Source organism: Chiloscyllium plagiosum, unplaced genomic scaffold (assembly GCF_037043375.1).
Source record: "Chiloscyllium plagiosum isolate Xiang-an unplaced genomic scaffold, Cpla_swu_hap1 HiC_scaffold_8, whole genome shotgun sequence".
In the NCBI taxonomy this organism is placed as follows: Eukaryota; Metazoa; Chordata; class Chondrichthyes; order Orectolobiformes; family Hemiscylliidae; genus Chiloscyllium; species Chiloscyllium plagiosum.
The window spans coordinates 42,056,960-42,072,700 of record NW_028270146.1 but is presented as its reverse complement, the minus strand read 5'-3'; the positions used below and the strand labels follow the sequence as shown (position 1 = coordinate 42,072,700).

The 15,741-nt window shown below is 41.8% G+C and overlaps 1 protein-coding gene across 5 annotated transcripts in view; it reads left to right on the top strand.

Moving 5' to 3' along the window:
* Window positions 1-15,741, top strand: part of mdga2a (MAM domain containing glycosylphosphatidylinositol anchor 2a) — a 956,359-nt gene that overhangs the window by 332,914 nt on the left and 607,704 nt on the right. The window lies entirely within an intron of this gene.

Here is a 15,741-nt window from a genome sequence, read left to right as displayed (position 1 = left end):
CTAGAATTTTTCAGCTTTAGAACCAGAATGTTTAGGGAAGACTAATTAATGGATTCAAAATTATGAGGGATTCTAATGAAGCACAGAGATGGAACCGATTTCATCTGGCAAATGGATTGGTAATCAAAGGGTGTAAACATAATAGAAGCATGGAGGGGAAATGAGGGGACATTTCTTCCACAAGATGTTAAAATCTGGAGCAGTACCTGAAACAGCATTGCAATCAGATTCCAGAGGAATTTATAAAAAGGACTTGGGCATGTTCTTGAAAAGGACAATGTTGCAGAGTTCTGTGAAAAAGCTGGGATTTGAGTCTATACAGCTAACACAGAGATGGCAAACCAACCTTTTGTGTTTAAGATTCTCTGATCAAAATGGGAAGTAATGTTCATGACATATAAATGTGAGGTAATCATCATCTTCAAGATTAGAGAGAGATACTAGCTACTTCCCTTTGATATTCAACACCATGACTATCATCAGGGCCCTCATCAACAAACCCCTGATGAGCACTATTGACCAGAATTACACCAATAAAAATTCTAGATAAATATTCTAAGTTTGAGGCAGATCACCCTGTGTGACTTGTTTCCTTCCTAACTCCCCAAATCATCATCACTATCTTCACCAAAACCCAAGTTGGAGTGTGATGAAATACTCTGTACTTAACTGGATGGACGTAGATATAACAACACTCAAGAAGGTCCATACTATTGAAAGTAACACAATAAATTTAATTGGTACCTCATTGACTGACTTAAGCATCCAAGTCCTCAACCTTTTGTATTCTCCACTGTATTCTAACTACAGCCAGCACATCCCAAACCCATGAGTTCCACCATCCAGAAATACAAGCTTAGCGATGCATGTGAACTCCAGCCTCTCGCAATTCCTTTCCAAGTCACTAGCCATCCTTAGATACTTGACTGTACCTTCAGTGTCATTAGATCAAAATCCTGAAATTCCCTGCCTAATGGCATTTTGGGAGCTCACAATTCAAGAATGAATTCAGAAAGGTTAGGATGGCTGATATCCCATGTGTTGAAATGACCATTGTCAAACTGTATCAAGATAATTTATTTTTAATATTGAGAGAATTACCAGTAGCTTTTAAAGTTGAGAACCATTTTTGGTTTGAGATGAATCTGATGCACTGAATTCTTCTGTGAATTACTAGTTTAGTGAGACATGGCTGATGTCTCAGGTCCCAATCTGACAAGTTTCAAATTTCAGCCAGATTATCAGGCAGCCATGAAACAGGAAAGGAAGGTTATTTGAGGAGTCCATGTTGACTGCTGTCATGCAAGTGACCTATTTCTTAGGTCCTTATAGTTGTGTTTTCAGGATGGGTCATTCAGGCAGATCACAAAGAAATCTGAGGAAAGAACAGGCACAAATATGAATAAAACACAAGGTGAATAGAAACACTGAATAGCTTAGTATGGTGACAGGAGATATCAACAAAAATGTGCAGATGGTGCTATTGGACTGGGGTGGACAAAGTCAGAAGTCACACGTTGTAGTCCAACAGGTTTATTTGAAATCACAAGCTTTTGGAGTGTAGTTCCTTCATTGGGTGAAGTGGAAGGAAGCACACAGGCACAGAATTTATATGCAGAGAGATAATGGCAAGGTAATTCCAGGTAATTCAGAGTGTCAGAAGATAAACATAAATGGTGTGAGCAAAGTGTCAACGGGCTGAATAACAAGTCCTTGCAGGTAATCAAAAGGGTCACACAGTGTGAGCCAAGTGTTAACAGCTGAATAGGAAATGAAAGGATGACTGATTAATATTTACAAAAAAAATCAAAAATAAGATGACGCTATAGAAAAACCAAATGACTGGAATAAAATGATAGGTATAAGAGTCACATGACAAGGGTCCAACTGAAGTAACAAGTAATCCAAAATTATACAAACTAATTGAGGTAGCGAGATAATAACAATTTTTCAAGGTGATGGTGTCATAGCAGGATCTACTCAGATGAGGAGGAATGCAGCAGACGCATACAGATGCTGAAAGATGGCCTCAGAAGAACAGGATATGATGCTCACCTCATCGATCACCAGTTCTGACATACCACAACAAAAAACAGCAACACTCTCCTCTGATGACAGACACGGTTCATGACCAATGGGGAACCCTTTGTTGTTCAGTATTTCCCTGGAGCAGAGAAACTATGTTATGTTCTTTACAGCCTTCAACATGTCATCGATGACAACGTACATCTCACCAAAGCCATCCCTACAGTTCCACTTAGAACATAGAACATAGAACAATACAGTGCAAAACAGGCCCTTCGGCCCTCAATGTTGCGCTGACCTGTGAACTAATCAAAGCTCCCCCCCAACATTATCCCATCATCATCAATGTGCTTATCCAAGGATTGTTTAAATCTCCCTAATGTGACTGAGTTTTCTCTCCTTCAAACAGCTGCCTCACATCAAACAGACCATGGTTTGCAGCAAACTATCCAGCCTTCAGGAGAACAGTGACCACAACATCACACATCCCTGCCACTGCAACCTCTGCAAGACATGCTAGATCATCGGCATGGATACTATCATGTCACTTGGGAACACTACCCACCAAGTACATGGCAGATACTCATATGACTTGGCCACTGTTGCCTATCTTATATTCTGTAGGAAAGGAGGCCCCGAGGCCTGGGAGATCGGCAAGACCATGCAGACACTAACAACAACAGTGAACACTGCAACAATCGCTGGGCAGGGGTGTTCCATCCCAGTCAGGGAACACTTCAGTGGTCAAGAGCATTCAGCCTCCAATCTTCAGGTAAGCATCCTCCAAGGTGGCCTTCAAGATACACAACAATGCAGAATCGCCAAGCAGAAACTGATAGCCAAGTTTGGTACCCATGAAAATGGCCTCAACCATGATCTTGGGTTTATGTCGTGCTACATGTAACCCCATCATTCTGTTCTGTGTTTGTACAATCTTCCTTACTGTTAAGTTTTGATACCATCACCTTGGTAAGTTGTTATCATCTACCTAAATTAGTTTGTACAGTTTTTTGGATTACTTGTTACTTCGATTAGACCCTTGTCAAGTGACTCTTACACTGATCATGTTACTCCAGTCATTTGGTTTGTCTCCAGCACTATCCTTTTTTGACACTTTTGGAAATATTAATTGGTCATCCCTTCACTTTCTATTCAGCCGTTGACACTTTACTCATACCGTTTGACCCTTTTGATTACCTGCAAGGACTTGTTATTCAGCCCGTCGACACTTCGCTCACACCATTTATGTTTATCTTCCGACACTGAATTACCTGGAATTACCTTGCCATTATCTCTCTGCATATAAATTCTGTGCCTGTGTGCTTCCCTTCACTTCACCTGATGAAGGAGCTGTGCTCCAAAAGTTTTGATTAAAAGTAAACCCGTCGAACCATAACCTGGTGTTGCGTGACTTCTGACAAAAAAAAAAGAAGCATAAGCTAAAACAAGGTCATTTCAGTAATGATAAGAAAAAACAACCTGCTAAGGCAGAATTTGTTGGCAACTTAATGTTTCAGGACACAAATGCTGTAGGCAGGATAGAAAGGGGAGCAAGAGAGGAGAGGGAGTGGCACGTTTGATAAGGGATATTATTACTGCTGTACTTATGGAGGATATTCCGGGATATTTGGGTAGAACTGAGAAATAAGAAAGTAATCATCACCTTATTGGGATCCTATTATAGACCCCCTAATAGTCAGCGGGAAATTGTGAAGCAAATTTCTAAAGTGATTTCAGTTAACTGTAAGAATAATAGGATGGATATGGTCGGGGATTTTAACTTGCCAAACAGAGACTGGTACTGCCATAGTGTTAAAGGTTCAGATGGAGAGGAATTTATCAAGTGTGTACAAGAATATTTTCTGATTCAGGATATGGGTGTACCCACTGGAGAAGGTGCAAAACTTGACCGACTCTTGGAAAATAAGGCAGGGCAGGTGACTGAGGTGTCAGTGGGGGAGCACTCTGGGGCCAGCCATTAGTTTTAAAATAGTGATGGAAAAGGATAGACCAGATCTAAAAGTTGAAGTTCTAAATTGGAGGAAGGCTAATATTGATGGTATTCGGCAAGAACTTTCAAAAGCTGATTGGAGGCAAATGTTCGCAGGTAGAGTAGAGTAGAGGAGCTTTTATTTGTCATTTCTACCATATATAACAGTAAAAACGAGATAGCGTTCCTCCAGTACCGAGGGTGCTACATGGACAGCATAAACTACACAATCTTACATGGTATAAAGTGCACAAATAGTGCAAAATACACAAGTTACAGTGTAACAGAAGAATGATAAATAATACACATTTTTCTAGCAGCAATTCAAAGTTGTGCAAAGTATTTCAGATGGGAAAGAGTCTGATCATACAGTGGAAAGGAGCCTGATGGCTTACGGGAAGAAATTGTTGCACAGTCTGGCCATGAGAGACCGAAAGCTCCGGTATCTTCTGCCAGATGGCAGGAAGGATAGGAGTTTGAGTGAGGGACTTCCACAATGCTCTTATCCTTTTGGATGTGGACTAAATGTCTGTAATGGAGGGAAGAGAGACCCCGATGATCCTCTCAGCTGTCCTCACTATCCGTTGTAGGGTCTTACAATCCGAGACAGTGCAATTCCCGATCGAGGCAGTGATGCAGCAGCTCAGGATATTCTCAATGTACCCTCTGTAGAACGTGGTGAGGATGAGGGTTTGGAGGTGGGCTTTCCTCAGCCTACACAGAAAGTAGAGACACTGCTTGACTTTCTTGGCTATGGATCTGGTGCTGAGGGGTCAGGTGAGATTCTCCGCCAGGTGTAGGCCAAGAAATTTGGTGCTCTTCACGATCTCTATGGAGAGTGGTCGCTCTGTGCCTTCCTGAAGGCAACAACCATCTCTTTCATTTTGTCCATGTTCAGAGAAAGGTTGTTGGCTTTGCACCAGTCTGTTAGCTGCTGCACCTCCTCTTTGTATGCTGACACGTCGCTCGTGCTGATGAGACCCACGACAGTTGTATCATCAGCGAATGTGATGATATGATTGGACCTGTGCATCACTACACAGTTGTGTGTCAGCAGGGTGAACAGCAGTGTACTGAACACACAGCCCTGGGAAGCCCCTGTGCTCAGTGTGATGGTGTTGGAGATGCTGTTTCCAATTCGGGCTGACTTAGGTATCCCAGTCAGGAAGTCTAGGATCCAGTTACAAAGGGAGGTCATTCAAGCCCAGCAGACTCAGCTTTCCACTCAGGTGCTGAAGAATGATAGTGTTAAATGCAGAACTGAAGTTGATGCACAGTAGTCTGATGTAGGTGTCCTTCTCCAGATGGATGAGGGCCAGATGGAGGGTGGTGGAAATGGCATCACCTGTTGAGCGATTTGGATGACATGCAAACTGCAGGATGTCCAGTAAGGGGGTTGGCAAGGTCTAAATATGCCTCAACATGAGTCTCTCAAAGCACTTCATGATGAAGAGACGGCTGGAAAATAAGAAGCCTCCAAAAATGAGATAATGAGAGTCTAGGGACAGTATATTCCTATTTGAGTGAAAGGAAAGGCTGGTAGGTGTAGAGAATGTCGGGTGACCAGAGAAATTGAGGTTTTGCTTCAGAAAAAGAAGGAAGCATATGTCAGGTATAGACAGGAGAGATCTAGTGAATGATTAGAAGAGTATAAAGACAGTAGGAGTATACTTGAGGGAAATCAGGAGGCCAAAAAGGGGACATGCGATAGCTTTGGCAAATAGGGTTAAGGAGAATCCAAAGGATTTTTAAAAATATATTAAGGACAAAAGGGCAACGAAGGAGAGAATAGGGCCCCTCAAAGATCAGGTAGGGTAAAGTGAGGACTGCAGATGCTGGACATCAAAATTCCTTCTGCTCAAAATATCGACTCTGCTGCTCCTCGGATACTGCCTGCCTAGCTGTGCTTTTCCAGCACCACACTCTTTGGCCCCTCAAGGATCAGCAAGGCACCCTATGTGTGGAGCCACAGTAGATCAATGGTTACTGCGGAGAAGGACATGGAACATTTGGAATGTGGAGAAATAGATGGTGACATCTTGAAATATGTTCATATTACAGAAGAGGGGATGCTGGATGTCTTGAAAGTATAATAGTGGATAAATCCCCAGGACCTGATCAGGTGTACCCTAGAACTTCGGGGGATGCTAGGGAAGTGATTGCTGGGCCCCTTGCTGAGATATTTGTATCATCAATAATCACAGGTGAGGGGCCAGAAGACTGGAGGTTGGTTAACGTCGTGCCACTGTTTAAGAAAGGTGGTAAGGACAAGCCCAGGAACTATAGACCAGTGAGCCTGACATTGGTGGTGGACAAGTTATTGGAGGGAATTCTCAGGGATAGGATTTACATGTATTTGAAAAAGCAAGGACTCATTAGGGATAGTCAACATGGCTTTGTGCATGGGAAATCATGTCTCACGAACTTGATTGAGATTTTTGCAGAAATAACTAAGAGGATTGATGAGGGCAGAGAGGTGGACATGATCTATATGGACTCAGTAAGGCGTTTGACAAGGTTCCTCATGAGATAGTTAGCAAGGTTAGACTTCATGGAATACAGGGAGAAGTAGCCATTTAGGTACATAACTGGCTCAAAGGTAGAAGACAGAGGGTGGTGGAGCAGGGTTGCTTTTCAGACTGGAGGCCTGTGACCAGTGGAGTGTCACAAGGATCAAAACTATGTTTCGTCATTTATATAAATGAATTGAATGTAATCATAAGAGATATAGTCAGTAAGTTTGCAGATGACACCAAAATTGGAGGTGTAGTGGACAACGAAGGAGATTACCTCAGAGTCCTACAGGATCTTGATCAGATGGGCCAATGGTCTGAGGAGTGGCAGATGGAATTTAATTTAGATAAATGCGAGGTGCTGCATTTTGGGAAAGCAAATCAGAGCAGAACTTATACTCTTAATGGTAAGGTCCTGGGGAGGGTTGCTGAACAAAAAGACCTTGAAGTGCAGATTCATAGTTCCTTGAAAATGGAGTTACAGGTATAGAGGACAGTGAAGAAGGTGTTTGGTATGCTTTTCTTTTTTGATCAGAGCATTGAGTACAGGAGTTGGAAGATCATGTTCTGGTACGGGACATTGGTTAGGCTACTTTTGGAATCTTGCAATCTTAGTCTCCTTCCTATCAGAAGGATGGTGTGAAACTTGAAAGGGTTCAGAAAAGATTTGCAAGGATTGAATTGAATTAAATTTATTGTCATGTATACTGAGGCACAGTGAAAAGTTTTGACTTGTGAGCAATACAAGACAGATCACAGAGTTAAGTAGCATAGAAAATAAATAATAGGTAAACAGCTGCAAAAACAAAAATACAAGTACTGGCGAATGTTAAGAGTTTGTGAGCCCCTTCAGTATTCCAACAACAGTAGGGTAGAAACAGTTGCGAAACCGGCTGGTGCATGTGTTCAGGCTTCTGTATATTCTCCCCGATGGTGGAGGTTTGTAGAAAAATATTGCCAGGGTGAGATGGATCTTTGAGAATGCTGGTGACTTTATTTGACAGTGGACCTGGCAGATGGATTCTATAGATGAGAGGTTGGCCTTGGTGATTGTCCAGGCTGAGTTCACCACTCTCTGTAACCATCTCCGATCTTGAATGGTACAGTTGCCATACCAGGTAGTGATACATCCAGACAGAATGCTCTCAATGGCGCACCTATAAAGGTTGGCAAGGTATTTGCCGTTATACCAAATTTCCTCAGCTGCCTGAGGAAGAAGAGATGTTATTGGGCCTTTGTAACCAGTGAAGAGTCCAAGAAAGCTTGTTGTGGATGACCATTCCCAGGAGCGTGACACTCTCCACTTGTTCCACCTCTGTGCTGTTAATGTGTAGGATGAGTAACATCCCGGTTTTGCTGGCATTGAGAGCGAGGTTGTTCTCACTGCACCATTTTCCCGGGTCTTCCACATCCTGTCTGTAGTCGGCTTCATTGCCATCTGAGATTTGACTGACTATGTTGGTGTCATCAGCGAACTTGTAAATGGCATTAATCTGATATTTGGCGACTCAGTCATGGGCATATAATAAGTACAGTAGAGGGCTGAGTACACACTCCTGGGGACTCCAGTGTTGAGTGTTAGTGAGGATGAAATATTGTCCTCAATCTTCACTGATTGTGGCCTGTGAGTCAGGAAACTATGGACCCAGTTGCAGATAATGGGGCTTAGTCTGAGATCACTAAGTTTAGTAATCAGTCTCGAGGGGATAATAGTGTTGAAGACTGAACTGTAGTCAATGAGTAGGATACTTACGTAGCTGTTCTTGGTGTCAAGATGTTGCCAGGGTTGGAGGATTTGAGCTACAGGGATAGGCTGAATAGGCTGGGGCTGTTCTCCCTGGAGTGTGGGAGGCTGAGGGGTGACTTTATAGAGGTTTATAAAATCATGAGGGGCATGGATAGGTTAAATAGAGAAGGTCTTTTCCCTGGGGTAGAGGAGTCCAGAATTAGGGGGCACAGGTTTAGGGTGAGAGGGGAAAGATATAAAAGGGACGCAGAGGGTGGTGCATGTATGGAATGAGCTGCCAGAGGAAGTGGTGCAGGCTAGTACAATTACAGCATTTAAAAGGCACTTGGATGGCTATATGAATATGAAGTGTTTAGAGGGATATGGGCCAAGGGCTGGCAAATGGGACTAGATTGGGTTGGGATATCTGGTTGACATGGACGAGTTGGACCGAAGGGTCTGTTTCCATGCTGTACATCTCTGTGACTCTATGACTGGAAGTTCATAAAAATTAATGAAATCAATTGTGGTCTCATTCCAGAAAACCAATGGGTCAAGTTCCAAAAAATAAGAAATAAAAAATAATAATTTTCGATTTACAAAATCTTTTGGATAGCTTTATGGGATGTCATTACTAAAACTATTGTAACTTTATTAATTCATTTTCAAAAATTGAAAAATTAGTTTATGGAAGTAAGGAAGGTGATGGAACTCCATAGGAATGTATGAGTTACATATGGTGTAGATATATCCTCCTCTTTTGATTATCTTATTTTTCCCAATCTTTCATCAGTAGCGTAATGACACTTCCTCTAGCATTTCCAATTGAGAAGCTTTTTTCAGATTTCATTGTAAAGACCTCCTATTCATCACTGGAGCTGATGCTAAAAATATACAGCAAGTTGAATTGTATCTGCAAGACAGAAACCTTTTTTCAATCTCCCAGGAGTAATGGAAATTTGATGTGAAATTAAGTGTTGTGTTTCTCTTTCCAAATTTTGACTGTGTTATATATTTATGAAATTTTCTCTCTATATTTCAAATTTCCAGCACCTGCATGATCACTTTTACTGGAATGTCCAGTGTTAGAACACATTCTCCAATAGAATGAGAAAGATTAACTCTGTTTCAGATTATTAAACTACAATTAAAACATAATAGTTGTGTCCTAACATCCTTGCATAACGAGTTATCAGTTTTTGGAATTTTCATGAACAGAAAGGACAATCTGCAACCTCTTAAATTACATTGTCAAGGGCATTTTGGCATTCCACTTCTGAGTGTGTACATAAATCCCCCCAATGCAATCAAGAAAGATGGCAAACAGATCACTGTCTCTTTGTTCTTGCATCCATCCTAATGAATGATGAGAGAAGAGCTCTGGCACCAGCCAATGAACAGTTCATCTATCTTCCTCTCTCAACTAAGTGAAGCTTAAGTACAAGGAGCACAAAACAAATCTATTCCTTGGGGCTAATGAAGCAAGTGAAGACAACTGCTTCATATGAAGAAAATACACACATTGAGAACAAAAATGTGGTTGAGCTTCATGTACGTGAAAAATTTTATTCTGAAGAAACCACAATGAAAGTGAACCATTCATTTTATTCCTAAGCTATATTTTCATTAATTCTAACCACAAACATCAGAAATAAAATATGTTCATTGATGGACTTCCTCTGAAAAATGTAATAAGTACAGAATATTCCCCTGTGTACTTTTTTTTGGAGCTCTTCAATAGAATAAATAATCTTCAATCTTGTAACGAGAGCTTGAATGGGACTTGGATTACATTTATTGAACTTTTAATGGCTTTAATTTGATTGTTTTAATGACAGTTTTATCACTGAAGTGTGGGCAAAAACAATCTATATTCGAAGAATAGATCTACTCCTGTGAACGATTAATGCAAATGCTGATATGTTTGTTGAGATTTGATCTTGAGTCAATTGTCACTTTTTGGCTTCCACATATCATTTACTTTCTTCACATATGGTTAACCACCATGAATGTTTCACAATTTTGAAAACTACTTTTATGCCCTATTTACAGAACAATGTCTAATATCATTTGCTAATTTTTACTAATCTCAAAACAAAAAAAAACAAATCTAAAGGTTTACCTTATTTAACTTTTCAATGCCAGCTCTGATCAATTAAAAAAATTACCAACGATAATTTTTAAAAAATCAGCACTTGAAGTTGGGGTTAATGTACAAAATATTCATTGTCTTTCAAAGGACCAATATTGTGATTAGTTTGAATTGAAACGCATGCTACAGCCTGACTGCTGTTTGATTGCTGCAAATGCAGGAGTTATCTTTCAAGATTAGATTAGATTAGATTAGATTAGATTAGATTCCCTACAGTGTGGAAACAGGCTCTTTGGCCCAATGAGTCCACACCGACCCTCCGAAGAGTAACACACCCAGACTCATTTCCCGCTGACTAATGCACCCAACACTATGGGCAATTTAGCGTGGCCAATTCACCTGACCTGCACATCTTTGGACTGCTCTACATTGCACCATGCTTTCCCATTCTACTTCAATTCACATTATTGTGCAATAATAAAGTTTCACAAATTGTTACTTTCAAGCAAGTAAAATGTTGAAACTGCAGTATAATGTACCATCTGATCATCTTGTTATATTGTCCTTTCTGCATCCTTCCCTTTTAGGGAGGTATGAATAACTTTATAATAATGGTTGCCTACCATTGAGTCTGTGTTAGTCTTGTCTAGTACACTAAACAAAACAAAGGTAACTCCAATGTTGGGTGAGAATTATCTTCCACAATTCATTTGATTCATCAGCAGAGTCCCCAGTGCCTGAGGATATTAATGTTCCCTGTGTGCTGCACACTTCTCTGCCCCAGATATCTCTGACCACCGCATTCAAACAAACTCTTTTGAATTCAGAAGCCAGGGCAAGAATAGAGATGTCATAGGATAAAGGGAAATGGTGTCAGAAAGACTTGTTCCTCTTGCTTCCAGATGCTCAGCAGACTCTCAACACAGACATTGACCCATTGATATCCTGTATGGACATGACATGAGGTATAATGCTAGCACTGATATATTCTTGGCTATACGGAGACTCAAGGAAACAAATGTACTGGAAAGACAATGGACCTTATACAAATGAACTTCATTGTGAAGTTCAATGTAATGTGTGCCACTAATGAGCCCTCAGTATGTTTTCCTTTTCCTTTCACTCCCATTGTATCTTAGTGTCAGCCCTGGTTCCTTAGCTGGGGGAGAGGGAGCCTGCTCTACAGTGGAGCCTGGTTACCAAGAAGGTTTGGTCAGGCAAGCAGGGCAGATGGTGTGGAATCTTTCAAGACATACTGAAGGGCTGCGAGCCAGAGGCAAGTTAACCCGCCTTGGCTTCAACCCCAAGAGTTGGAGGGTAGCAGGCAGCATGGAGCTGAAAGGCCTGACCACCAGTGGATTTTCCTGACCTGTCCTGAGCGAGGAAAGGACAACTGGAGTGCACACCAGGTTCCCCATGCCCCTGTTTGCCATAACTTCAGTCCTGAGGACCAATGGGCTGGGAGTGGGCGATGAGTTGTAGTTGTCGCCCCTCTCCAGCAGCCCCTGAGGAAGCTGGGCCTAGCTCTCCATGGCAGACACCAATCTGGCCATAGAGGCAGAGAGATGGCCACATCATTCTGTACTGCTGCAGCTTCTGGACAGTGAGGGCCTTAGTGTCCCACATATATGTCTGCTTTTCTGTGCATTTGGACAAAGTCCCTGATGACTGACACCACAGGATCCTCTTTTGCGTGGCACTGAACAGTGCCTGCACTCCAGCAGCCCTCTGTGTTCTGACCAGCCTGAGGTATCTCCTCCTGGACCAGCAGTGGAGCTGACAAATTCATGAGTTTATGCTCCCTACCATTCGAAAGCTAATCTTCCGAGTGACGCATTAGAGTGTGCACTTCTGGGTGTGCTGGGTGCTCCCCGGGGCTTGAGTAGCTGGTGTCTGGGAGAGCAGGCTATTTTACCATGGAACTGGTGGAGATGTTGGCGTTACTTGCAAGAGAAAAGAGAATGTGGTTAGTTGCAGTATGCAGTGACTGACATTGACAATGAAGTTAATGTGAGAGTTGTAGAATGAAGGATGTGATTACTCAGATGGTTTGACATGGGTATATTGACATCCCTGTGGAAGTTTTCCCAATTCTATCCTGAGAGGGCCTAGAATCTCTCCACACCAGGACTGAGGAGTTGAATGTCTGGTTCGCCTCTTTCTGTCTGGACCTTTCCTGATTTATTGTGGGTTGCATCCACCTGTACTGAAAAGGAGGGACTGACTGAACTGAAAGTAAGTAGCAGAGTTTTTCCTGCTGTTGCGAGTGGAATGGTAAGGTATTCAGAATAAGTGAGTAGCGGAGGCTATGATGGGTACACAGAATGTGAGATTAGTATGGGCCAGGGAAGGAGGAGGGGCTATATGTGGAGGTCTGTGCAGGGGAAGGGATGCACAGATTAATGGTGATCAAAGCAAGTGAGAAAAGTTGTTGCAGGCGATAGTAAGAGTGATAGAATATGAGCCTTGGTAGGAGGTGGGTGTAGTAGCGTAGTGCTGGAAAAAGTGCAGCAGGCCAGGCAGCATCTAGGGAGCAAGTGAATCAATATTCCAGGCATAACTCTTCATCAGGACTGCATGGCTATGACTGAAACATTGACTCTCTTGCTCTTCAGATGTTGTCTGACCTGCTGTGCTTTTTCCAGTGCCACACTTTACCAACTCTGACTTCTCCAGCATCTGCAGCCCTCACTATCTCGTAGTAGCAGGGCAAAGGTGCATGTGAACTGCAGAGAGATGAATGTGGCACTTACCTTGGCAGAGTGGAGAACGGCATTGAACTTCTTACGGCATCTCTTGTCATTCTTACACACGGTTGAGATGGCAGTGACTAAGATGACAACCTCCAGCCAAGTTGCCAGGGTCTGGTGGCATGGCCTTCTCCAGCAGTGCTCTGGGAAGTGTATGCTCGTCCTCTACACCACCCCATCCATCAGGACCTCAGAGAATTACAGTTCTACGCCCTACTTCGCCCACATGTTCAAAATAATAAATCAAGTCAAATAAAATCCCTACAGTATGGACAAAGGATATTTGGCCCATTGAGTCCATCCTAACCTCTGAGTAGCTTCCCAACCAGACCCACCCCCTACATTATCCGTGTAACCCTGTATTTCCCATGACCAATTCACCATCCTGCGCACCCCTAGACATAGTGACACGTCTGTTTGTAATTACAGTAAAAACAAATATGCAATTGTTGGTATGGTCATATTGTATTCTGGGAAATTCTGTGCACGTGCCATCTTTTTTTAAATGTACAATTCTTTTTAAAGCAGGCGGGTTTGTGCTTTATTGTGCATTCTGCGCATTTTGTTCTATTGCCCTCTCTGTTGCTCTCTCTATTGGGGAGCCATAAATAAAGCTGGTTTATTAATCCTGCATATAGATGAGCAAGTGATACTCCTTCCCTGTGTAAAGCACAACAGGAGCTGCATCTTTTCATGGGTTGAAGTCTTGTTCTAAAGTACGATGTAATGTTTACAATGAGGTCAACCATGTGCACCTCGTAGAATATGAGTTCCCTGACTGGGGCTGTTAACCTGTTCCTGACAGATGTAAACAGGACTGTCAGTGTTTCTGTTCACTCTGACAGCTAGCTTTGAGGAAACCAGACCAGTGTTAAGTACAAAACACATGAGAATAAAGGGTGACTTGGTGATGGGATACCAGCCTCTATGGAGTTATTTCATAAGGTGTAGCAGAGCTTACAAACATGACTGTGAATTCATGACATTACCTCTCACAATGAGCTTTTAGATCAAAGGGAAGACAACTGTTTGGCACCAAGTCTGTGATTTTTTTTGTATAATGAAGTGGAAACTCATTAATGAGTACATCACTAGATTATTGCAAGTGTGCAGTATTCTGAATCTAATGCATAGTACTGCTTGTACACTAACTATCAGTCTGCAATGTCTTGCAGTGACTTTGATATACAGGTATTGACTGTAACTAAGTGCTTCAGTTGCAAGTTGTTTGTTCCCAGGTCTCTTTAATTACAATTTGTGTCTACCATTGAATAATTAGAGGCTACTAAAGAGACATTGTGTAACTTTTAGCAGCCATTGACCAGCTATACATTTTAATTACATTGAAATATGTTGATTTCAGAGAAAGCTATACAGGCGACGCTGGTGGTTGTTAATTATTTAAGTCTCAATGGCTATGTTGTTCTTCAGTGATGCTTTGAATTAGAAGATTACATGCGTTATAATTTCATTCTCAATAAGCTTGTACTTTAATAATTATTCTGTCCCTTTTAACTCTATTTCAAACACTTAACATTCAACTAAGATTGTTAACTTTTGTAGTGATTTGTTTTAAACCTATTTCAATCTGAGAAATTTGGATCTCACACTCCTTCCTTCAATTTACATGGTGTGAACAAAATTGGGGAAAAAAATCTTTTTCTGTCATTTTGTAATCGAGATCCACTATATTCATGAACACTTTAAAATTTAATGTTACACATGATCACTGTCCACAAATGTTTATTTGTCCTAATATTAATCTAGAGCTGTGGTGAGTGGCAGCTGGTACAAAGTTTAGGTGTTGGGCAGGAAGGACGGCATTCCCTGAGGTAATGATAAATTTAACAGCAGGTCATGATTAGTATTTTTAGAATCTATTTCCCAGGGACCTTAGAGGTTTATAAAATCATGAGGAGCTTAGTTAGGCTGAATAGTCATGGTCTTCTTCTCAAGGTAGGGAGTCCAAAACCAGAGGTTTAAGGTAACAAGATAAAGATTTAAAAGGGACCTAAGGGACAATTTTTTCACACACACGGAGGTGTGTGTGTGGAATGAGCTGCCAAAGGAAGTGGTGGAGGTTGGTACAATTACAACATTTAAAAGGCATCTGGAGATATATAAGTAGGAAGGATTTGGAGGGATATGGGACAAATGCTGGCAAATAGGACCATGTTAATTTACAATATCTGTTTGACATGGATGGGTTGGTCCAAAGGGTCTGTTTGTGTGCTGTACCATTCTATTTCTCTCTGATTCAATATAGTCAGGGGGAAGAGTGTAGTGCTGAAAAGCACAGCAGGTCAGGCAGCATCTGAGGAGCCGGAGAATGGACATTTTGGGCATAAGCCCTTCATCACTTTCTCCTATTTAATTTAGTCAGCCTGGTTGATTTGCTGTGGAGCAGGTTGGCCTTCAGCATCTGGCCATAACAGACAGAGGCTAGGAGCGACTGGATATCAAGGGGCATCAACAAAGGACTGTGGGAAATCAAAGGAAGAGGAGAGAAGATTCAAACACGGCCTGGAAGAAAAGGAGGAGTGGTTGTTATATTTCTGTGAATGACAGGGGAACTGCAGGAGAGGATCTCAGGTCAAAGTAGACATCAGGAGAATATTAGTTCATGAACAGTGATTTGATTGCTG